At 40.0% G+C, this 25,059-nt stretch overlaps 1 protein-coding gene across 9 annotated transcripts in view; it reads right to left on the bottom strand.

Annotated features, from left to right (window-relative positions):
• Positions 1–25,059, bottom strand: part of IL1RAPL2 (interleukin 1 receptor accessory protein like 2) — a 390,566-nt gene that overhangs the window by 256,492 nt on the left and 109,015 nt on the right. The window contains exon 1 of one of the 9 annotated variants that reach the window (XM_069015268.1): positions 17,911–17,961. The exons of 7 other annotated variants lie outside the window; for them this stretch is intronic. The gene's annotated coding sequence lies outside the window, so the exon portion shown is untranslated. Of the gene's footprint in view, positions 1–12,061; positions 12,116–17,910; positions 17,962–25,059 lie in introns of those variants that run through there. One more of the 9 variants, XM_069015269.1, reaches the window with a different exon arrangement.

The following is a 25,059-nucleotide window of genomic DNA, read 5'->3' on the forward strand; positions in this document are numbered from 1 at the left end:
GCAGCTGTGAGGGCATTTTACATGTTTCAGTAATAAACCTATCTATCCCTATTATATATTAATATACAGTCTCTCCCTATTACCTATTATGTTATCAGTCACATCACTTTTAGGAGGAAGGTCAGCAAAAACGACATAACACGATTTTTGTCCTTTTTTTAAATACAGACCGAGCAGTTTATAGGATGTTAGTAGAACCCCTGACAAGAGAAGCACTATTTATTAACAGAACTGATATACAAGCAGGAAAAATATAATGTTTTCCTGCCTCAGATTTGCTTATCTATTGTATAAATATCAGAGGATAGGAAGGACAGGGAAAAGAAGGTGAAATAAAAATACACCCTGGTCTATCTCTGTGCTGTGACCTCCCAGCCCCTCCACGGGGACTCAAGAGAAGCCTCCACTGGAAGCTGGTGCCACTCCACAAGGACACCCGGGAGCCAGGTAGAGCTGTGTGGGTAGAACAGGGCCCAGATAAGGGTTCAGATACACACCACAAAGTCTCCAATTCCCCCATCTGTATTGGAGAAGACGTGCAAAAGTCACCTTCCAGATACACCATAAACCTGAGTATCTTCAGTTGTCATGTGTCTCTCAATCTCACCATTTACTTCCATGTTTTCCTAAACAAGAAGGATGGCTCTGGCAAGTGAAAGCACATATGATACCCACAGACACTGTGAATCATTTGCAATTATTATTTTCATTTTCTGACTTATTAATACAGTCTCGCACACAGTTCATAAGCTGACTCACTTGACACTCAGACTTCTCTGATTAAAAAAAAAAGCCAACTTGATATAAATTGCTATGTTTCACAGAACTATATTCCCCACAAGCTTCTTCCAAACAGTTAAACTGAATTGTGTCCTTTTATGTTTGAAATTTTTGGACTAAGTCTACAAATTTCAAGAAAACTCATACTATTAAGGACACTTCCATTTCCTTTTCACCAGTTGTTTTTGCCCAAATAACTTCCATATAATTTTTTTTGAAATTGCTATTTTTTCCCCTCCAATGATAACTTCTGCAAAATCCACACAAAAAAAATCCTTTAAATGACAAAACATAGGAGGAAATTCCTCTTTTGGAAAGGGAACTACATTTGAATACAAACACACACACACACACACATATATATATGTGTGTGTGTGTATATGTGGGTATATATGTATATTGTCCTCACCACTTTCTTCTTTTTTCCCTTAGTAATTCAAAACCAGTTTTGACAACAAATGTAGAGTCAGCTTCAGTGCTTATTACTGGCTTCAATTTTCTTTTACTAGGGGATATTTCTCCATTAAATCAGTGTCTGCAAGATTGGAGTCCAGGAGAATTCCATCCTATTTCATGCTTCATTATGAAAGATTCATACAGCCCTACTCGTCATGTTTCTACAGTCATCTACATCAACTTTAGTGTACTAAAATGCTGCACAGTACCAAGTGACATGTTGGAATGATCAGTCAAGTTCACCAGCTTAAACGCTTTGACAGTGATACGCAATCTTACTTTGGTTAGGGATAAAGACACGTCCTAATCATCATACAAAGGCCATCTTTATTGTGGTAATTAGCACTCACCAAATTGCATTGCTAAGTACAAAATGTTGAAAAGTGCCCTGGAGGCAAAAGTACAGGAGAGAGGTTACCCACAGGCCACAGGCACTGAAAGCTGCCTTTGTGCTTGAAGTCCTGCAGTGACGAGAGCACCATATGCCTGAGTCTGTTTTCTATGGGAAAGGGTGGTAGTAGGATTAGTTCCTACATGACATGTTATTAAATTGCCTCTCTCACACACACCTTGCTCAAAAAAACCCAAACAAACAAAAAGCCACAAGTCCTTCCTGTGCAAGACAGACTGAATTACTTAATTCAGTCAATTTAAACACTCAAGAGTAGAGTTTAAACATTTTATCTTCTTGATGAAATACAAGCCAGTATATTGTTTCACCTTGTTTTTTCAATGCATGTAAGATACCGTATGTGCCGGTTTGGACAAATTTGGAGGAAAAATATCCTCTGATAGAAGGCAGGTTACAACCATCCTTCTCCCACCAGGTTCGGGAAAAAGAAATTTTCCTCGGAAGAAAGTGAAAGAGATAAAACCTATTTATTTAACAAACACACAGGAAAAGGATAATAATGCCAAATAATAAAACCTCTCACTGCAGAGAGAAACCTGGGAAAATTTCAGAGCCCTTCCGTAGTCTCTCTCCCCCTCCTCAGAGCTGGGTCGTGGTGGGCCCGCCTCCGGGGCCTTGATGGAAAATGGAAAATTCTCCCGATGTGTTCTCATGTTGAAACAGTCCAAAAAGAAGACGGGAAACAAACAAAGTCCCAGGAAAACAAAGTTCAACTCTCTGTCTCCCTCCATATAAAAAAAGAGCTGAAAAATTGGCTGAAAAGCAAGAAGGGTACTTCCCTCTCACCTCCGCAGGATGCAGAGGAATGTGTATCTGTGTCCTTGAAACAACTGCTTGAAAACTTTGCTCAGTTTTTTTTCCTCTCCCCCTTCTCAGGCTCAGTTTAAAGGCACAGAAAGGCACAAAGTTAATTTCTGGGCATAGAGCAGCGACAGGGGATACACATCATAAAGTGACCCCAAGACACTGTACTAGTTTGAAAACAAGCCAGTGGGAGGCACCAAGTCAGAATAACGATTAAATAGGGAAATAAAAAAAAAAAAAGGCAGAAAACATTGGTTCAAACTGACAGAGTCAGGATACAACCTAACACCCTGTTAGTCAGGGTGGTGTTAGCAGTCCGATAAGATGGTGGCTGCAGTCCTCCTGAAGTGGTGGATGTGGTTCTGTTGAAGCAGTGATCCTGTGGAAAGGGTCTGCTCTTCCTCAGAAGGTCCAGTGGTGGCTGTGTAGCTCCTGTCCTCTGGAAATCTAGTGGAAGGGTTGCCTCTGGTGTTCAGAATCTCAGATTATATCCATGATGGAATGCTTGGTTCCTCCCTCTGGGTGGAGCATCTCACAATGGGATGATGAGTTATGAGGCCAGGCGTTGATGGGCTCATTAACAGAAGATAGTCTGGAGGGAGTTATCTGTGAATCATGCAGCAGGGCATTGATGGGCCATTAATCAGAAGATAGTCTGGAGGGAGGAGGCAAGGAAACACTGCCCCATCTGGTTTCAACAGCTCATGAGGATGGTAATAGTGATGCCATGAAGATTTTTGCCTTTTCTTTTATACCCCTGTTATACCTTTTTACAACATCTGTATTCCTAGTGCTTTTTGCCTACATTCTTGGACTTGTTTGTTAAGCTAAGAGACTCAACACTTTAGAAGCTTCGTAGCTAGGGATCAGTGTGCCCCAGACCCCAAGGTCCTCTCCAGAACACATTCTGTAAACCAAGATAGAACCATCCAGGGGAAGGTTCCTTTGGGAGGGGGGCTCACTTGAGCCTCTCATTGGGGAATCTTTGATAGATATGCTAATTAGTAAAACCTATAATGTTATACCCAATGTTGGGAGAGATATAGAGGGACTCGGCGGGGTGCATCTCGATGCATATGACCTGGACATGTACACCTAAGGATCCTTAAAATAAATACCAAGGTAAAATCCCTTTTCCCCTTCTAACCATGTATGACTCTTGATTTTAAGACCAGGAAAAGGCATCAATAGAATACACTGCAAATCAGGACAGATACCTTCAGAGAAACATAAAACAGGGTTGGAACTAGAAGATAACCCAGGTACTGGCCTGTCTGTCAAACCAGAATTGGGACATTGAATTGTTGATCTTCATTTAATTTACATTCATTTACATCTCAAAAATCTGTCTGTAGATGTGTGTATATGCACAGGAAAGGTTTAGATTGGATTTTAGGAGAAATTTCTTCACCGAAATGCTTGTCAAACATTGAAACAGGCTGCCCAGGGAAGTGATTAAGTCACCATCCCTGGCAGTGTTTAAAGACATGTTGACATGTTGGGGACATGGTTTAGTGGTGGCCTTGGCAGTGCTGGGTTAATGGTTGGACTTGACCATCTTCAGGGTCTTTTCCAACCTAAATGCAATGTAATACCTAACAGTAGGTACCTAAATATTCAAGCATTTGAGGGACACTTCCATGCCATGCTGATATTGCTGGAGAAAACAGATTGTTTCCCTACCATGACTACTATTTTTATCACTCATACTATTTCCTGTTTGTGGTCTTGCTGCCTTCCAGGGATCTACATTTCAATTTATACATGTGTGTCATTATTTTAGTAAGATAAAAACTTCAAGAGACTTTACCAGGGGGTTCATTTACATTTGATGATTCCATTTAATAGACCTGCGGGCTAAAAACCAACCAATAAAAACTTTTAATTTGTGATGACAGAGGAGGATGTTAACCCCATTAGCATCAAAAAGAAATGACCAAGTGTCAAGACAGTTTTCACAGTTCCACTCCTGTCTTTTCAGACCAGTTAAAGCTCCCAGAATTAGGTTAGTCAATGGTGCAGACTAGTTCCTCAGTTAACATATCCAGTGGTTCTGTTGGACACGATGCATCAGTCATGCTCCTGGAATCACTTACTGGAAATCTAAAACAAGCAAACCAATGCATGCACAATGAATTCCTTAGACTTGAAAGCTCTTTGTGAAGAAAAGAAAAAAAAAAAAAAATTTCTCTATCTTTTTCCATTTAAAAACAAGTTCACATGGTTAAAATGGATGACATGGGGAGGATAGGTATTTTCTGCACTGTATCATTTGTCGTTCTTACTATCACGACACAGGAAAATTAAAGCATATTTGTAGCATTCTCAAACTTGACTAGATAAATCACAGGGTAAGCACAGGCTTTTATGATACTCCTGAGAGATCAGCCCCATAAGTTTGGCTGGATTCTTATGTCCTCGTTGGTCTCATTTCAACAAAGCCTCCCTGCTGAATAAGGAGTCATTCCAGGCTGGCAGAATCACTGTTGCTGGTGTTAGTAAAACTTTCCTTCAACGTTTTTAGTTCTAAGTATCTACTTTTCTTCACTTTTCTCTTTTAACTTCAATGATCAGATAAATCTCCCCAAACAGCCATCCAGCATCCATAAAAGGTCAACTGAGGCCCTCCACAGAAAATGCTTCAACATAACGTGAAAGCAAGTAACTTGAAACACAGCAAAATTGGGCACATTTTCAAAACTGATCTTGCAAGGTATTGACTCTCTGGTTCTACAAGGTTTTGCATTCTGCAGGGGGCTTCGTCTTTTAACTGAAGTGGGGGAGGTTCTTGCTTTGGAAAAAGTAAAAGCCATATCAGTGGCCAACCATGGCCAGTTCCAAACTCAAAACACAAAGGAATAAGAGAATTTTTACTCTGACTTATTCTTTTGTTCATTAAGAAGCTAGAAGAGTATTTTTACCAGTCCTCTTGTATGCACTTATTGTGGCTAGTAAGGACATTCAGGCCCAGAAGATAAATACAGAAATTATGAACAGTCCTCCTTCATTCCCCAAATTAACTGAAATCCATTTCCAAAACAACAAAGAATCCTCAAAAAAGTGGATTAAAGAAAATGCATTAAAAAGTTTCACTTAACAACAGCATTTTTCCTTCCAACCAAATTCCCAACTTTTGTCTTAGGCAATCTTAGACTTCACTCTATTAATAGTTTAATGCATGATAAATTATACATTATTCAAAAGCAACTTGTACTTTCACATTGGGTACAGTACTTGCAAGCTACTGGCACTGTCTTCCACTTGATTTCAAGTGACAAGCCCAAAGTCTTTGCAAGGAAAAATAAATCTCCCATTCAAAAAGAAATACTGTCTCTGTCCTGCTGAATGCATCTTTTTCTTGCAACCAAAGGAAGAAGAAAGAAGAAAAAAGAAATACTAATGTTCAAAATGTACTTCAAAGGGGAGGAGATCACGTAAAAAATAATGAGGTGTTCTATTTAATTTGGGTCACACCACTTCCAAGAGGACGTAGCAGGATTATAAAAGTTCCAAAGATAGGTAACAAATGTGATTAAAGCCATGCTGATTCTTCTGTATCAGCAGAGACTGAAGATGCTGGGACTTCTTAGATCAGAGAAGTAAAAGCAAAGGTAAGACGACATGAAAATAAAGAAGACAATATGATAAAAGGTACAGCAAAGATAAATCAAGGTCTACCATTCAGTCTCTTTCATAAAGTAAGATCAAGGGTACATTCAAGACTACGAGAAGACTGCAAAATTGACAGAATGCATTATCCACCTGTGGAACTTAAGAGTATGCGATATTATCAATATCGAGGGTTCAGGTCAAATAGAAGTCCCAGGCATGTTATGCACAGATTCCAGTGGCATTTTAAAATTTTATTAATTAGTGTTCTGATCTGGCCAAATAAAGTACTTAGTTTTTTAGAACAGAAAGCCCCTGATCTCTAATTATGACAGTGTCAAGAATACTGAATTTTCAGGTTATCAGGTGGCCAAAATGCTTCACTTTTCCTACATTCATAAATTAAAATACAACAGAAACAGAAACAGAACATTCTGATTTTACTAATGTCCATAATTATATGACAAAATATCTGTATCACATATTTAACTTCTACATTTCTTGGTGGTCTACAGTGTAGGAAAATAAATTTATAAATACTGGAATTTCAGAAGTGAAGCTTCCCATTTCAGCTAGCACCTTTTATATTGTAAATATCAATTCTTTCAATGTGTCTTTAATAGGAAAAAAACCCCACATTGCCAAGAACATAGACTGAAATACTATCAAACATGAATTAACCGCAAACACAAACAAGAAAACAAAGAGGTGCGTACAAGCAGCACCTGTTTGGCAATGCATCCCTATTACAAAGCTAACAAAGCTTCCACAAGATCATCAGATATCTCACGCTGGAAAACATCCATAAGGATCAGGATACTGTGCATTCATTAATTCCTTCTGTAAGTGAACAAAATACACCTCAAGGTGCAAGCCAATGTTAAGCTATGTATGGGAATAAACTTCTCCTGTCTCCCACTATTCTCAGTTTACTGAGGCATTCAGCCCCATTATCACCAGGAAAAGAAGGTTCCTCATGCCCATGATGGCAGGGGAAGACTAATCCTCAGCCATAAGCTACACACATGCTGCACTGACTGAGATGCTCTCCTGCCTGGACAAAAGGGCTTGTTTGGCCAGGGAGGATTTGGACATCATGTCGGTGAAGCTGCTTCAGAAAGCAGCAGCACACAAAGACACGTGAATACCCCGCAGCAGCTCTGAGCTGGAGAGCCTTTGCACAGCAGAGAAGATATTCAACTGCAGCAGAGAGGAAGAGAAAGTCTACCCAAAGGACAAGGCAAGAGGAATGTCACCAATATATCATTTTACATCTTTGTTACCATTTTCCAGTTGCTATGGGAAATACTAGAGAAAATGGTTATCATTGTGTATTCAAAGACCCATGTAAAGTCTAGCTGTGAATAGTATAATTTGTTTGCAGCCTATAATTTTCTCTTCCAAGCAGTGTTAAATAGTTTTGTTTGAGGGGAAGGTATGAATAAAATTCCCTTCTCTATTCACATCTTAAAATTAGCTAGCCTTCTACCTGCTCTGGAGAACATCCAAAAAAATCTATAGCAATGACCTTATAAGCACTAACTTATCAGGGTAAAACAGACCTTTTTTCCATATAATTAAAATTAACACACTAACTGGAATACTCTTCATAGAGCTGATGCTATCATGCATTCTATGATGAGGCCATCTACAAAATTAATTCCATCATATTTAACTTGAGTGTTGACAATCAGGCTTCAAAGCACTTTAGAGGAAATGGCTTTGAAAGTTTTAGTAATGATTACAGGGCCAGTCTAGAAGTCCTTCCTGATCCTAATTAAACAACATTGCCTGCATTCTCTGAGACAGGATCAGTGACAGAAGTCAACAGAGGTATATACTGAATGTTTTATTTCAGTTGTATCAAGACAGAAGAGGGGAACAAAACACGCAGGATACACTGGGCTGTGTTTGTGTACTCATGTGACAATTCCTCAATTGAACCTGAAAGAAAATAAGACTCCTTATGTTTACTCACTTGTTGGCAGGAATAAGCAGGTCTTGAAGAACAACCTGAGCACCATGAAAATGCTACCGACGCTTTGTGTATTTCAATTAAATGCTTAATATTGTGACTGAAGACTTCAATCGTGCAAGAGTAATTGTGCATACCTAGTGAGTGATTGCATTGCTGCTCATTCATCTTCAGAAATTAAGCTCTCCCTCAATATTCTCAGAGCTAAACCCTGTGAGGTTCAAGAGTGCAGTCAGTCCCTGTTCTGAAAGTGTTTTCTACACAGTTTATGTACTACAACAACAACAAAACATATAAACTAACACAAAATGAAGAAAACACCAATATTTAGTCTCTAGGCTGTTTTCACTGAGCAATGAGTAAGAGTTTGCAACTCAAGCTAAATATCAACTGGAGACAGTCTCATGGCATCAGGGAAGGGCTGCACAGAAAGGTTCAAAGCAGCAGGTTTCTCAGAGTAATGACTCAGTTACAAATCTGAATTATTTCTCCCAAGCTGCAAGGGTCATTACAGTAATTTCTCCTAGAAATCTTGACAGGATTTAACCATAATCAAAGAGATTCAGCATTCAGACTAATAGCAGTGTGGACAGGAGTTACTTAGTATGCTTGCACTTCTATCAATCTCACACAAGGCTCACAAAGATCAATTAAAAGAATCCACCTGACCTCAAAAATTTCTGAATCAGCCACCTTAGTGCCTGCTAACAATGCCCCAAAGATACCACTTATGTTGCTGATTACTCAAAAGTAAATATGTGAAGCTGTAAGTAGGCATATAAAGATACTGAAATGATAGTAATGAGAAAGGCTGTTTCCCCAGGAAGCCAGAGAAAGAAAAAAAACACCACTTCAAAACCAAAAATATTTTAGCTCAGCACCCTATTCTCTTAGCAGAGGTCATCAAATATTGAGATGAGTGAAACAAAGAGGATAAAATACGTCCCAGATTTAGATGAAGACTTGATCCTACTTGTAGAAGAAGGAGCTAGAGGTATTTGCTGCAACACCAAAACCTGTAGCAGCAGTTAGAAAGGACTGACTAAAATTCAGATACTATAACCAGAGTGTGTGAAATGTAGAGCTATATAATTCATAAATAGCATTAAAGATCTTCTTTATGCAAAAGCAAAGACACACAGAATGGGTGTTCTCCTGCTCAGGGTGGGTACCAAGCCCTGCTTCCCCGCACAGGTGCAGAGGGGCATTTCAACATGGCAAACATTACTCAACTGCTCCAGCACAAGGAAATGAGGAGCTCCCTCAAAGCCTGGAGGACAAGGAATCATCAGCTGAGGGATACCAGTAACAATTAAACATTGTGGGGATCCTAGACTTGCTACAGGTGGGGAGGGATTAATTCTTGAGGTTTCCCAGCAGACTCTGCTCTACAGAGATGGCAACACTGCTGAAGGCTGCATTCTCTGAGAGCACCAGGGTCAGCTCGGCACCACGACAGCTGGCGGTGTACACACTCTCAAACTTAGCAAGTCATCCACTGCTATATAATGGCTATTGCCAAGCATTTAATTTGGGATTAACAGGATAAAAAATGTATAGTAAATTAGAGCCAATACTGTATTATAGAGAAATCACAGGCAAATTCTCTATTGCAGTGACTCACCTTCCCTGAGGTCAATCAAACTACATCGGCAGGAAATTTTGTCCCATTACAAGGATTTAGGCAAATAATTCATACTGAAACATTTATCTAATTAATCTCAAGTTTTCAGCATGAATGCTAACAGGCTTCCTCTTATTTTTATTTGTATTTATTCACTGAATAATCCTTACCCATGACACTACTGCGAGGCGTCCAAAGAAGGATGGGAGAACTTCTGACATGTGCTCAAGGTTACAGAGCATGTGTCTGTCCACCAGGAATACATGATTTGGAAAGCGAAATTGTTTCCCACCGTTATTCTGTGCCATTTGCTGAAAGGTCAATGCTATTGTTTAAAAAATTTTGCCAGTGAACTGACTCAGTAAAGCACTCAAAATAAATGAACACTACAAATGCTGTGAAAGAACAAAGATAATTTACCACTGTTTCTCTATTGCTTATAATAAAAAACAACTAAGAGAAATAATTCTTTCTGGCTTTTTCTCCCTTAGCATAAATGCAGGGGGTTTGCATGGATATGAATAATTGAATAACTCAGTGATTTATAGCCTTTATATATTTATATGTTCTCTCTCCCTTTTTTTTTTGTTGTTGTTGGTTTTTTTTTTTTAATCAAAAGGGCCTGCAGAGTTGACCTATTCAATGGATCTCCCTTCCATGCCCCAAGGCTCATTTTTTGCCAAACACTTCATATATGAGCAGTTTATTTGTTGCAGTCGTTGTTTTAAGGACGCCCCTTCTGTGCTCCCTTTGTTTCCTGGGGGGGTCCCTTGTTAAAACCCTTGAGAACAGGTTCTCTTTGTTTCTCCACATATCTGTTTTTGTTCAATCCCTTATGCTACTACACGTTAGTACTTAACATTTGTATGGAGTTGATGCTTAGAGGCCAAGTATGGCTGCCACCATTCTGCCAGACACTAGACAGTAGTGCTCAGAGTAGAAAGCTCATCCCTGTCTGAACCGTGTCACCACACAGAAAAGACACAGCAAACAACACAGAACACAGTCAAGAATGGTGCAAGCCACAACTGAAACAGGATGGGGACAAGCCTTAGCCTTGCAGGAGCCTTTTGCCACATCAGACGTTATCAAAGATAAGGCTCAAAAGGCTTTTTCTGGAGTAACCAGAGTGACTGCACCTTCCTCCTATACAGCCATTAACTTGGGAAGGAGCTTTATCCTTTCACAACAAAATACAAAGTCATCAAGGGAGGGCTGAATCAAGAGGTGAAAAACATCTCGCCACTTTTTCTGGCTGCCAGTTGTCCAAAAAAGCATTTCAGGAGATGTTGCTAAATGCTTCTCAAAACATCAATGTCACTAGCAAAAATTGCTAGGAGTCGCGCACACACTCACAAGTGTGCATTATCTGTCATTTCCTCATTTTAAACCTTCATATTTACACTCTACAACACTTGAAGCACTTCTGGTGTGTCACAACTGTCCCCTCCCAGTGAATTATTCTGCATTCACGAAGGCCAAGGCAGGAGGGCCTGAAGGATTTCTTCACAAACATTTTATGTTCTGAAAAAGTACAGCTCTTCTCCCTCTTTCATTTTAACAGCAATTTGTTGACAGGAAAAAACAAAAGGATTAACAGCTTTCATGCTTCCAATTAAATGCTTTGGCCTTCTCTACCTTGCTTTTTAATCAGTGGCTCAGGGGCCCATTCCTTTTATACACTAGCGAATTTAATATTAGCTCTTAATGAACCATTTGCTGACAGCCAAGAATGAAAGCTGCAGAGAATAGAGGAAATTACTATAAAACATAATTTGCCGCTCAAATTATATGTAAAATGATGACAATGGCATGTAAATTTTTTATTTATGTATGTTTTACCTATTTTTACTGATTATTACATAAGCCACTGCAATGTGTTAGAAGGCCTGCTGTTTCTAAAGTAGAAAGATCACTCTTCTAGGGTCAAGCATCTTATTTTAACTTGTTGAAGTTACTGTATTTAGTTCCAGAAGCCCTGCTTTCCACCTCCTGTTTACTAACCCAAGAGGTCATCAACCATAAATGCCAGTGTCGAAAAAAATCTCATCAGATCTGTCAAGTACACTCAGAGACAACACATGAATTTTTCTTTCAGCATAAGAAGCCAATCCCTGTGAGGATTTATCCCTTCATCACTTTCTGGGGCTTTGAAAGCTGTCATCAGGACTGATACAGAAGTTCCAGTGTTCCTCATCACCCACAACTTTGCTTAACACAGCAATCAGACTCATAAACCCCACACTCTTTTGAACAGGAAGGATTATTGAGGGCTAGGGAACAGAGCTATCCCAAAGTAACCTTTACCAGCAGCCATGGCATTTGAATCCCTTTGTACACTTATTAAATAAAGAAGTGTGTAAGGAAGTCAAAACCATCAAGAATCAACTTGCTAACTTACTCTTTTTTCTCCCCTCCCTTTATTCAGACAGTGAGGAATTGCACCAGTACTACATCAGACCTATCACACAACAGTTTCTTAATTGGCATTAACCAGTATTTCAGGAGGTAACAATTCACTAATTAAAAGAAAATCAGATGCAACTTATTATAGTCAGCTTACAGTAATAGTACCCTTCAGATTTTGGCAGTAATGAAGATAAAGCAATAATGCACTCAAATAATTGTTCCCCCCAATTTTTAATCCCTTTGGATAGCTATTAGCCTAAAGCACAATCATGGCTCATTAGGACACTCTAAATAATAACTTAGAACAAAAAAGAGAAAGACTCAGTCATACGGACAAACTCACAAAGTTTGTCCGTATGACTGAAGTACTTGAATGAGATTAGAGTTCTGGCAAACTTTGCAGATTTAAATGTGTTAAGCAGAAGAAGAAACTTTTAGAATCTGTTCATGCTGTGTCCTGCTGCATCTCCCCTCTCTCATCTACAACCTTTTCTTTTCCCCCAATCTCTGTTCCCAGATTGCTTTTCATTTCTCCAACACTCCCACTATTCTTTCAGTGCCCTCTCAGAGGAAAAGCTACAGAGGAAGATAGACATTAAACAAATCCTAAGCAGCTCCAGACCAAAGGATGAAGGAAGCAGGTGAGGGAAGCATGAACAAGGAGCACAGTGAGGCTGTACAAGGGTAAGAAAGCCTCACATCGTTACTCCCCTTCCAAGAGCAACACATCCAAGGAAGCAGAGAGATGCCTTCTTGCAGGCAGAGCAGCAATGTTGGTGTTGCTAGTGGCACAAAACCTTCCAACATGCTTGAAAAGCCCAAAGGCAAGAGCAGGATCATTAGCCTGATTATTCCCAGTGCTAAAGATTGAGTACTGTAGGACACAGCAAATGTTTGAAGCTAATTTAAAGGCTAAAGTCAATCTCCAGCTTCATCAGGACCATAATCATTAATGCTCAGGACCTAACAGAAATCATGCCAATGGTATCTTTAAAAACCTGCAAGAAACAGGGAATGCATTTTCCAGTAGATCAGCAGTAAATCCAGCAGACAGAGCCTCAGACTGCTTAATTCCTTCTACTGAGGATGTAACAAATTAGAGATACTGGTTGTCTCGGAGGGACTGAATATAAAAGAAACTCTGAATGGACTAAAAAGAGTAAATCAAGAAATGTACCCTTAAAACCAAATCTGTCTGGGCTGTGCCAACTCCTCATCCACATATATTTTTCAGTCAGCTTTAACAGAAACAAAGACAGGAAAGTTTGGGCTTACTGAGGCAGAAAGGCTTATATGGAGAACACCAGAACGGTTTAAAAAATTTAACAGACCCTTTCATAACCAAAATCAGAATGATTTCTTGTGGGTGTGTGGGCTGGTCTTTGAGATCAGCAGGGTTGAGTAGTGAACAAAAGCAATACTTTGGGCTTAAAGTCAGAGACCTCCATGTCACTCCCAGCTCAGAGAGTCTTCCTATGTCATCATGAGCAAAACAGCTGCACCTGTCTGGATCTCTGGGTCTTGGTTGCTCTTTTTCTACTTGCCCTGCAAAGACAGCAGCAAAGGTTCTCTCAGTTTGCCCAGCACTTGGCCAAGCTCATGATATCAGTCAGGGTATTTGCACTGGAATGTGATAAAAACAATTAACAAGTGACCATTGCCAGCATTTTAATAAATTGCTCCATCAGCATATAAATAAATGAAATCTTCTTTTTCAGAAAACACAGGGAAGTTCAGCCACCAAGAAAGAGAATTCATGTGAAGGGGCTCACACAGACAATTCCAGAACAAATACTGTAATGAAGATCCTACCAGTCTGGTCTTGGCAAAAGTTGATAAAAATGACAGATACACATGTCAAAATAGATGAAGAACTGCTGCACAAAAAATCACACCAGTTAATGTGCCAGAGCAAACAAAACTACCTGGAGTCATATCAGATAAAGACATAGATAAAATACTGTCAACAATAAAAACAGTAATACAAAATGTTTGGCTGGTGAACAAAAAACAAATTTGGATTGAGAAAACATCAGCAGTCACAACTGACTGATACAGACTTAGGCCACACTGGCTCTTCTTGGGATACCCAACTTGTCCCCTGTCACCTCTCAAAGAATGGCTGCAGAAAACCATTGTCATAGCAGGGATTCTGCACTGATGCTTTGGTCACTCAACGTTAGACTACTGGGAAGGGATGATAAACCATCAAAGGGAATTAACCTGAATGATGTGACTGAAACTGTCCCACAGACACCTTTTCTCCTGGTGAAGGTGGTAATGAAAAGGCAGATTGGCTGATGAATCTTTGGGGAGCCTTCTTCCACTACACTGGCACCGACTGCTATCAACTGCATCCTGCAACAAGGGCAGATGCAAAACAGTGCTACCCTGCCTACCTCATGGTCTTCTATCAACAGAAGATGAAGGTACTAACACCAATTTTATGGCCACTGTTTTATTCTTCTATATTTCTGACCAATGGAAGTAATTTTTAGCTCTTGTTTGCAGCATGACACCCAGATGACCCCTCATGTCTGCTATTACAGTAAGACAAAGAATGACACATGGGTGTAAATAACAGCAAAACTGACCTTCTGCATGGTCAAAAATTCAGGGGAGATACCAAAGGGATATGGAGCAGTATGAGAAAGCACTGCTGAAGAATAGGCATGAGTAGGGATGGAAGATTGCCAATTACCATGATATACTGAGAATTTGTATACAAGCTACATTTCTGAAAAACACACACAGGAATATTTTAAAACAACCACCACTTTTAGCATGATTTTAAATTCCCATTTTTCCCATCTATCAGGGACAACCATAACCACCCATGGTTATTATTCAAACAAAACCAAACAGAGGGTGACAAGTTTCTCCTTCTGGTGAACAGGTGAAACCTTACTGACTGCTTTGAAAGCCGTGATGATCAACCCAAACATTTTACTCATTTTAAGAAATTAAATGTAGGTTTTTTTCCAGGTACAACTTCTGCAAAACACCCTCTCCTTGCAGGGAACAATATAATAGAAGGGTAAACTAAAAAGGTCACATAGGCAAAATAAACAGGTGTCCCTATGGAGGGAGGAGTACAGAACAGATCATCAAGTACTGGTTGCTGAGAGCAATAGGACTGTAGAAAATGAAGGGCTGAGTTTTGCTGTATTCTTCCTTGCTAAAGGGTATGTTGTGTGCTTATCTTAAATTATTGACTTCGCATGACCTTATGGGGCAGAAAAAAAAAAGGCCACCTACTACATCTGCCTCATTTTAAATCAATTTACACACAAGACTTGTGTTTTAATGAATCCATTTTGACATTCTGGTCATCAGAGATAGCACTTGTGGCAATAAAACAGATACAGAAGTGTTACAGACTGTTAAAGGAATTCATATTTGGGACCATGAGAAGACAATTTGACCCATATCAAGAAGCAGCTCACTCCCATAATGTATCAACAAGTAACATACTTTTTCTTTATTTAGTTGCAATAGTAATTGAGTCAGTTTCCCTACTACTAATAAAAAGGAAATGGTAAAGATCAAAATTCATACAGATTATGTTGCGCCTGTGACCCTCCACTTCTGATGTAAGCATTTGATACACTAAAAATCAATGACGTACTGAGTGATGAAGCCCAGGCTTGAGAGGATACATTTTCATCCTCATAGTGTCATTAGCTCGATGCAGTCACTTCCTAACAGCAGAACTCTGTTCCATCAGAAAATAATAAATTTCTTACAGCAATTTGGACTTTGACTAAAATTAGCTACCAAGATGTGTCTTAATTTGGGTCCTGTTCTCAATCATAAGCACAAAACAGACTAGATACCCTCACCTGTATGGGAGGCCAAGCACAGGGACTCATCCAGCACATCCTACTGCATGGTTTTACTCCCCTCTTCAAAAAGGGGAGTTGTTTGAAAACACAAAAGCAACATTAAAAAACCCCCAAACATTTCAAACACATACACACCCCTGAACTCCAAAGGCAGCTGCAGTGTTCATCCCTACACTCTCATATGAACCTGCTAGGAACAAAACTGAAAGGGAGGGACCCGACCCACAGCACCAACTCCTTATTCCCCTGCTTAAAGAGTAAATTAAAAGCCAGATTTTTGAAGTTCTTCAGGTGCCTAATTCCCATTGAATTGAAAATTCAATGGGAGTTAAGACACCCAAATAGCTCTCAGAACAGGTCTGAGAGATTTCTCCACATACGCTGCTCTTAGAAATCAAGTAACGCATTTGATTTTGTTAACCTGACACAGGCAGTATCTTTAAGGAAAACATTCTATTTGGAGAAATCTATAGGCTGGTTCTCAGTCCCAAGCAAATGACCTAAGCTTGATCTAGACAAGGAGCTGCTGCACCCTGTACTTCTCTCTTTGGTATCATTTCCCAGTGCATTCAAAAAATTTACACTCAAGAGTTTGTTTCTTTGCAAGAATTAATAACCTCTCAGGATTATATTTTTGACATTGCATTTCCTTATCCTATATCTTAATTGTATGAACTATTTCAAAACAAAACCCCCACAATTTTAGCTAAATATTAAAATAGTAAGCAAGTGCAGTTCTGTGTATGACAACAAAAGCTTTACAGACTTTTTAAATAGTTATTTTAGGAAAGAGTCTCTCCATCGAGTCACGCAGTGAAGCAGTTCTGTACATACAAGGAAAACAAACTTTAAAGAAATTCACAAGAAAAAAAAGCAGGGTGGGAGGTAGAAGAACTATTTTATAGCTCCTTCTGTCACTAAGAAGAAAGTTGATTATCACTCTTTGATAAGGAAGAAGAAAGCTGTCTAATGCTTCTAAAGCTGAACTGGTATATAACTTCCCTTTAAGTTCTTTGACTTTCCCCTGTGAGCCTTTCTTGTGCAAGGTTACATGGGTAAGCAGTGAGCAATTGGGTTTCTGGCTCTTTTCGGAGCACATATTAGGATGTCTGAACTCTTGCAAGTGTCCTAGAGCAGACACCATATGAGAACACTCTCATCCTCAGCACTTCCTTGTAAACAGGAAAATGGTCAAAGCAAAGAGCAATGCAGGGAGAAGCCCTGAACAACAGACTAATGTGGACAGGCACACAGTTCTAACAGAGGGGAATCACCTCCTAGAGATCTTCAAATCCCCAACATATAGGCTAACATGACCTCTCTCAAATCCAGCAGGACATTTACACCACTCCCTACGAAATTCACACAGACCTTCTCACAAGAATGGGGATTCACATATGTCAAGCCTGGAAATGCTGCACTATGGCAGGATCTGATCTTTTTTTCATCTCAAAACCCCATTCTCTCCTTATTTTATGGGTAGTCAGTAAATGCTGTGAAAAACAAATTCCCCTCCCCTCTGAAACTCAACTCTCCATAGTCCAGCTGGTTTTGTGAGTGATCTTTCCCATAACACACCAAAGCACCGGTAAGTTTTTTTCCACAGCTCACACTTTTCTGTGTTTCCAGGAACTTCATGCCAGTTTCAGTACTGTAGCACAATGACTAATCACCAGTGACCCTCCACCCCCCAAGCCCTCTACTTCTGTGATTACAATCAATTAAAATTCTTCTCAGCATAAAAAAATCTCATGTGCTCTCCTTGCTTTGCTGTTAGACAATAGAAAGCTGCACCCAGAGCAGAACATGTGAAACCAGGCCTTTGTACAGCCCTGAAAGCAATGAGTCTCTCAGCAGGCAGCAAGGAAGCAGTATGAAGACAGCATGTGCCTATCTTCCTCTGTCCAAAATTCCCCAAAACAGGCTGCTTTCAACTTGCAGTACTCTATGAGCGGGAGGACGTGCCCAGTGGCTGGGTGAAACACAAAGGCAATACCTTATATCAGCTGGAGTCAGGAGCATGAAGAGAGTTTTAATAATTGTCCTGGGTTGAGGTGTATTCTATTACCATCCTCATGAGCTGTTGAAATCAGGTGGGGCAGTGTTTCCTTGCCTCCTCCCCCCAGACTATCTTTCTGTTAATGGCCCATCATTGTCCTGCTGCATGACTCAGAGATAACTCCCTCCAGACTATCTTCTGTTAACGAGCCTAATCAACACTTGGCCTCATGACTCATTACTCCATTGTGAGATGCTCCACCCAGAGGGAGGAACCAAGCATCCCATCGTGGATATAACTGGGACTCTGAGCACGAAAGACACTGGCTCCACTGGATTTCCAGAGGACAGGAGCTACACAGCCACCGCTGGACTTTCTGAGGAAGAGCAGACCCCTTCTACTACAGGATCACCACTTCAGAGGACTGCAGCCACCATTCCACCAGACTGCTACCACTACCCTGCCTAATAGGGACTCAGGTTGTATCTTGACTCTGTCAGTGTTTTCTTTTACTTTCTGTTCCTTTTCTTTAATTTCCATTAAATTGTTATTCTGACTTGGTGCCTCTCACTGGTTTGTTTTTCAAACTAGTACATAATTAATCCTACAAGAAGCAAAGATAAAAGGACTATTAAGAAGAGAACAAGCTATTAGTAGACTACTGAAAGTACATTTTTCACACTCAAACAGCCTGATTATGAGAAGGCAAAAGACCTTTATCCTTAAGTGATACAGAAAGCACAAGCAAGTACTTTCTAAGATCTATATTACTTCATATGACCTGTTTTACAACCAGCTACATCAAGAGATAACAACAGCAAATACAACCATTTCACCTATTTGAGTGTTCAAGCAGACTTTGCTGGACACAGACAGGAAGACATTGCTGTCCTCAGAATCCAGTCTGCCAACAGCAAGTTTCTTCAGTCACCTCCACAGAGGTCCCATAATACTGGGACAAAGAACTATTCCAGCTCTCACATCTGACCCCTTCAAGTCCCTGAAACTGGATCCTGAGCTTTTCACATTTCCCAGATGTTTTATTAACTGTCTGAGGCTCTTAAGATGCTCTGCACACCTTGAACTGCAGTCTCCTACTTCTGAATAGAGACAAAGCATTACTCTCTTCTCTGCAGTATGGGATTTTATATTCCTGTTAAAATAATATATTTTGCTTTAAGATAATTAGATCTACAAATCAATACAGTCCTCTCCAAACATCAATTACAATTAAAGAAAGATGCCTATGGGTACCATGGAAAGCCATTCAAGTAGTGGGTGCTACTTTGAAGGCAGCTTGTCACATTCTCAAGTACAGGTATTAAATAATGCTGGTTTTGCTCATCTTGTTAGAAGGTGCCATTTCCACAGAGAAAAACACAATCCAATGCACTGCTACACAAAGAGGTAACAGGCAGAGCCCTGAAAGAACTAGTGCTTGTGAGAGAAATGTGGCATAGGGAACACCAAATAGAGTTTAAGCTGAATTAAGAGGATTGGTCAGTCTATCAAAGTCATTCTGCTTCTTCCTGTAGACCAGTAGGAGTATCAATAGATGGTGCATTGATCTGCATTAGGGAGATGAGTTAAATCTTTCCTCATAATCCATGTTTGTCACATCTTCCGTGGCCCTCTATGGAGAGGCTGTATTAAAGGAATGAAATACAAACAACAATTTGGAACTTTTTTAAAGCCTGAAAAAGAAACCACCTGTGTTTTGGAAGCACTAAACCATGTGTCTGGAAAGCTTATGTTTCAGCTGGAATCAAAAATTAAATTGGGTAAGAGTAAAGAAATTTTTCATTCTTCTTAACAGAAAAGGAATTGCAAGTAAGACACCTTAAAAAAATTTGACTACAGTAAAGCAGGCAGGATTAAGGGGGATTCTACCAGTCCCCAAGCAACCAAGATGTTTCAAGCACAAGCAATGTATTTTCACCATGAGATGATACCCTTGTGTGTGCTGTTTGCATTTTCGGAACATTTAACATGAGCAGTGCTCTACAGGTCCTATATCCAAGGTATAAATGTAAAATATCTTCAAACGAAGACATCTCAGTCTGGAGATTCTGGCCATCAGAGCATTGCTGCTCTTGTCACACAGTTTTAATTGTGAACTGCCCCACTGCCCTCCTCCAGGGAAATTTCAGCACACTTGAAGCAGCCAACATCAGACAAGACTGTAGGATCCAGAGTACCTGGAGTTAGAGCTTATTTTAATTATGGTTACCAAACAGGAACCAATTCTAAACAAATATAAGTCAATTGCAAAACTACTTTTTATGACCAAAAAAAAAAAGAGGGACACATTCACACTTCTTTCTTCACTGCTTGTTTTGTCCTTGATTTAATATAAACCCCCTCCTTGGATATGGGAACTCACTTCCATTGTGTCTTGTTCTACTTTTACAACTCCATTAAGGTCATAACTCTCCGTGCTTCACTGACAGAATGATTCTTTTCTCTCGCCCTTAGCTAAAATGTCACTCCACTGGAGCTGACCTTCAAAGCTTTCAGCTTTAAAACAACTTGCTCAAAGTGGCAGCTTCATTTCCCATTGACCGAGTAAAAGAAGTATCTGGGTTCTCAGATTCACTAGTTTCCTTCATAAACACAGAACTCCAAAGAGCAAAGCCTGGTGGTCTGTTACAGTCACACACATTCACCCCACTACACCATATATATTTTTTTTCTTCTCCCACTCCCACAAGCAGCTCAGGGATCTGTATACCTTCAGGCAGCCCCACACAGCTAAAGGAGTGAAGAGCCCAGCAGCAATGGGCAGCACTGTAAGCTGGGAGACTTTTTTAACCTCTTTTCATTATATGAGCAACCTTTTTTCCAGACTTTACACTTGACCTGGAAAGAAGATGGCTCACCCTGTGACACAGAGGCAGCTGATGATTTTGGATTTAGTGACAGTGCTGGTTCCTCCCGCAGGCACCAGATCCTGCCTGTTTGTGAGCCAAGAGCCATGGGACAGTTTGGCTCAGGCACTGCAGCTGCACAGGTCCAACTACATCCATGGCTCAAACAGACCACAACTTTAAGGCAATGTCTCTCACCTGCCAAACTCCCAGACAGATGCCACTACCCTTATGTAATTTCCATAGTTATAAGAGAGACAGCAGACAGGAATAAAGACTTTATTACTAGATCTAATGAGCCTTCAGATGAAGGGAACGTAACCGTTTTCTCCTCCAGTATGAATGTCAAAGGGGAAAAAAAGCTTTTTGTAGCCACTCACCTTATTTCCATACAAGAAAATTTTGTAAATAGCCAGGGTTGGAGAGAAAGGAAGGCCTCTGAGATCAGAAGACAGCTAAAGCTCTGTTTATTGGTAAACGCTTCTTCCAGTAGCTTACATTAGCTAAGATTCCTTTTTGAACAAAAAGCTTTATGACAGGCTTGAGCATCCATCAGAGCACCTCTCACAAGCTCACAACTACCCTTTCCCTAACAGAAGAGGTGGTGGCAAATACTTCAAAAATAACTCATGCATATTCCTTCCTGATATTTTGGGGTTTCACAATTTATAGCTGGTTTTGGGGTATTTTTTCTTTTACTGTTCAAGAGTGTGAAAATTTGCAGCAAAGACACAACACAGCTTGTGTATAGGTTTACAAGTCTGGCAGGTTGAAGTACAGAGGTTTCTCCTACCAACACATGACTCAGCTGAAACCACCAGGCAAGGTAGGCAGACAGACTATTTCTACTATTTAGAAAGTCTCAGTACATTCTGCCTTCTCAAGCACTTTGATGATTTGAAAAAAAACAATTACAAGCATGTAAGGATTAAAAAAAAAAACATGGGAAGAGATTACAGCACTGATGAGATTGTAATTCTTTGAGTATTACAAACTACACTACCTCTAATAAGCTGAGCAGACTGAGCTACTTGAATTTCTGCTTATTTTCATGCTTGGGTTCTAGGCCACGAACACTGTATGTGGGCAAATACTGGGATTATGGCACCCTTGTTTTCCCAGAAAAAAGGAAAACAGAAGTTTTTCTACTAGATTGATACATAGCGAATACTCACTAACCACTATTTTTATATCCAGTTTCCTTTTAAAAAATTATTTTGATATTCCTTCAGGGAAAATTGAATGGAGTCAGACACCTTCCAATGTGTGAAGAATACAGATTTTCAGTGTTACTTCATATAAGTGTTTATGTTTTCTGTCAACATATGGACATGTGCAAAACTTGTAGTTTAATAAATATCAAATATTAAACCCTTCAAAAAGATAAAAAGCTAAATTTCCATATCACAATGACAAAAAGTAACTTGACTCATTTAAGAGCAAACTGAGTTTCAGATCTTGGTTGGTTCACTGACACTGGGAACTTTTTCCTTTGAATAAGTCTGTGTTTAGCACCTACATGAAGCATCTCCTCCTGAAATCAATAGCACATTGGTCCAAAATACATCGTTCCCAGGACTGTAAACTGGCCTGAGACAAAACTTCCGTTTGTCACTAATATTTTCTTTATTTTACATTGTCTTGAGACTTGTGAAAAACTGCTGGCTCAAATTATTCCCTGCTCTCGAGTGTGGCAGATTACAATATACTCATATAATCATGGCAAACTTGATGAGGTTTTCCAAGTTTCACAGCATCAATAATCTCTTTTCATAATGAAGACTTCACATTATAATATCACAAAAAAACTCCCTAGCCAGGAGCTGCTCAAAATTTCAGACAGTGTTTAATGCCCCTACTCCTTCCCTGGATAGCTCTGCATGCTCACAGCACGCTGGTCATTAGTGTCACTGTAGATGCTCATGGAGATGCTCGATTTGGTTCTGGCAGCAGCTTAAGCAAACAAAGCCTTGCACAGAGTATAGAGTGCTTTGCAGACTGGCCCCAGATTGTAGAAGTCCAATTTGACATCACTTCATTTTTGGAAGTGCTGTGCACACATTCAACCCAATGAAGTCAGAAGCAGCTCCCAAAGTCAGAAATTGAGCATTTCTCTGAGCTTCTCTTGGCCCTTCCTTGCCCACTACTCTTTGTAACAGGACTTTGCTTTTCTTTGAGGGCATACAGAACTCTTTGCAAAGTCCCCAGCAAAATCACATTTTGCCATACAAAGCCTATTTTGAGCAACCCATGCTGTGTTCATCTTTTTTCCCCTCTTTCTCTCACTGCTTTTCTTGATAAAGAGTCAAATTAAAGTTCACTCAAGCAGAGATGCAGCAGAGACGGCTGCTAGCCCGAGGCCAGTTTCTGCTCCTGAGATTTACAAGGCAGCCACTTGGAGCTGATTATACACTTTCAACCACACATTTCTGACTTGACATTGGGTCGCATACGAGTTCTAAATTTAAATCCTACTGCATTGTAGCACAAGAAACGTCTTGCAGGGACCCACTGCCCCTTTCTTGCCTACAGCCACTGCTGGCTTTCCCACACCTTCCCAAGCATCCCCCCAGCCACAGCACTCTGTCCCTCATCCTCAGAGCCATGTAGGTATCTCCAAAATCTGTGCCATGTGTGTAATGTACTATAATTGAAACTCACCTCCCAGAAGAAAAGCATGCTGTTGGTATAAATACAATATATTAATACATACTCTTACCTTTTTCTCCCAGCAGCATGTACTATTTTTAACCTCTCCATAGCTCTGATTATAGCTCAGCTAACAATAAATATTCCACGTTCAGCAGTTCCATAGCAGACACATATAGGTTCCTCTTACTAATGCCCAAGTCTATTAGAAAGTCAACCTCTGTTAGGATGTCCAACAGCTACCAAACTATAAACACTCTCGTCTTTCCATAAGGTATTTCTTTCCATTTATACAGACAGTTCGAACATTAATCCCCCCATCTCAAACACTCAGAGCAAAACCCAGCCTTTAACACTGACCCCCCTCCTGAGTCATAGAGATGGCCCCAGCATGCCCATTTCCCAGCCCAAATCCAGGGGAGCCCCAGCACAGAGAAGCTGCAGAGTCACACCAAGCCCAGCTTGCCTGGTTTGAGCCCTGGGGCAGAGCAGCACCATGAGGCCAACACAGCAGGAAGGCAGGACCACCTGCTACATACCCTATTGCACCTCTGCCTCCTCTGGCTACTGCTGCAGGGTGCAGTGACACCTGCCACAGACTTCATCAATATTCATTATTTCTATTAAAATTGAGCGTAATCGTCTGGCCAAGTTCATTCCTGTTACAGACACAGCTTCAGTGAATTCAATTCCAGTTACATTTGTCAATTGAAATTTGCTTAGCATGTCTGATCCTGCTTTACCTCACATCAGACTTCTCTGTGTTTCAACAAGATCTGCCAGAAAAAAATGTTGCATGCTTATTTTCTTTTCTGTGCTTTTCAGTGCTTTGGGTGTTGGGATTTTTAAACCATGCATATAGAGGAGAAAAATCTGGGGAAATTGTGGGCTCCTAACTCAAACAAGTTATGGAAAACTATTCTTTATTTTGTTTCCATCACGGCAGCTGACTGGTCATTTCATAATATTGTTTCTGTTGTACAAACGAGTTGGTTCTTGACTGAAGTTAAGCATCAAATTCAGTAGTAGCTTTGAAAGATGGTTGTCTTCTCAATATTAACAGTCTGAAATTCAGTAGAAAAGTAAGGGCTTTATTATTGTGTCCATTAAATTGTGTTGAACCTGAAAATAAACTGTTCCCGCTGTACTTATGCACCTATGGAGTCAAAGTGTGAATGCATTCAGGCCACACAAGAGATATGGAAAACTACATAAACACTTATGCCCAGTCACCTAACAGCTAAGTGCTTTTTGGAACTGAGGTGTCAGTGTCAAACCTGAGTTAAACTGACCCCAAACAGCAGCATGGCCATAATCACCCTAAGGATTTGGGTTTGTTCACAATCAGCTTAAATTACTGGCTGTTTATCCTGCAAATATTATCTCCAATTCACTTGCATATTGAGCTCTAAGAAATATAACTCATTTTAAATTACCTAGGTTACTCAAGCCAATTAAGAGTTACCATAATCTTTACTTAATAGAATATGTGTCTCATCAGAAGTATTTACATTTTTATCATTACTTTTGGTAACTCCATTAAATATGGTGGCATTTTAAGTCTGCAGTACTGCAGGCTGCCAGACTGTTGTTTTCATGTTAAATTTTTAAACATCCTCGTCCACAGTTT

The sequence above is a fragment of the Aphelocoma coerulescens genome, chromosome 4A (genome assembly GCF_041296385.1).
Source record: "Aphelocoma coerulescens isolate FSJ_1873_10779 chromosome 4A, UR_Acoe_1.0, whole genome shotgun sequence".
Lineage (NCBI taxonomy): Eukaryota > Metazoa > Chordata > Aves > Passeriformes > Corvidae > Aphelocoma > Aphelocoma coerulescens.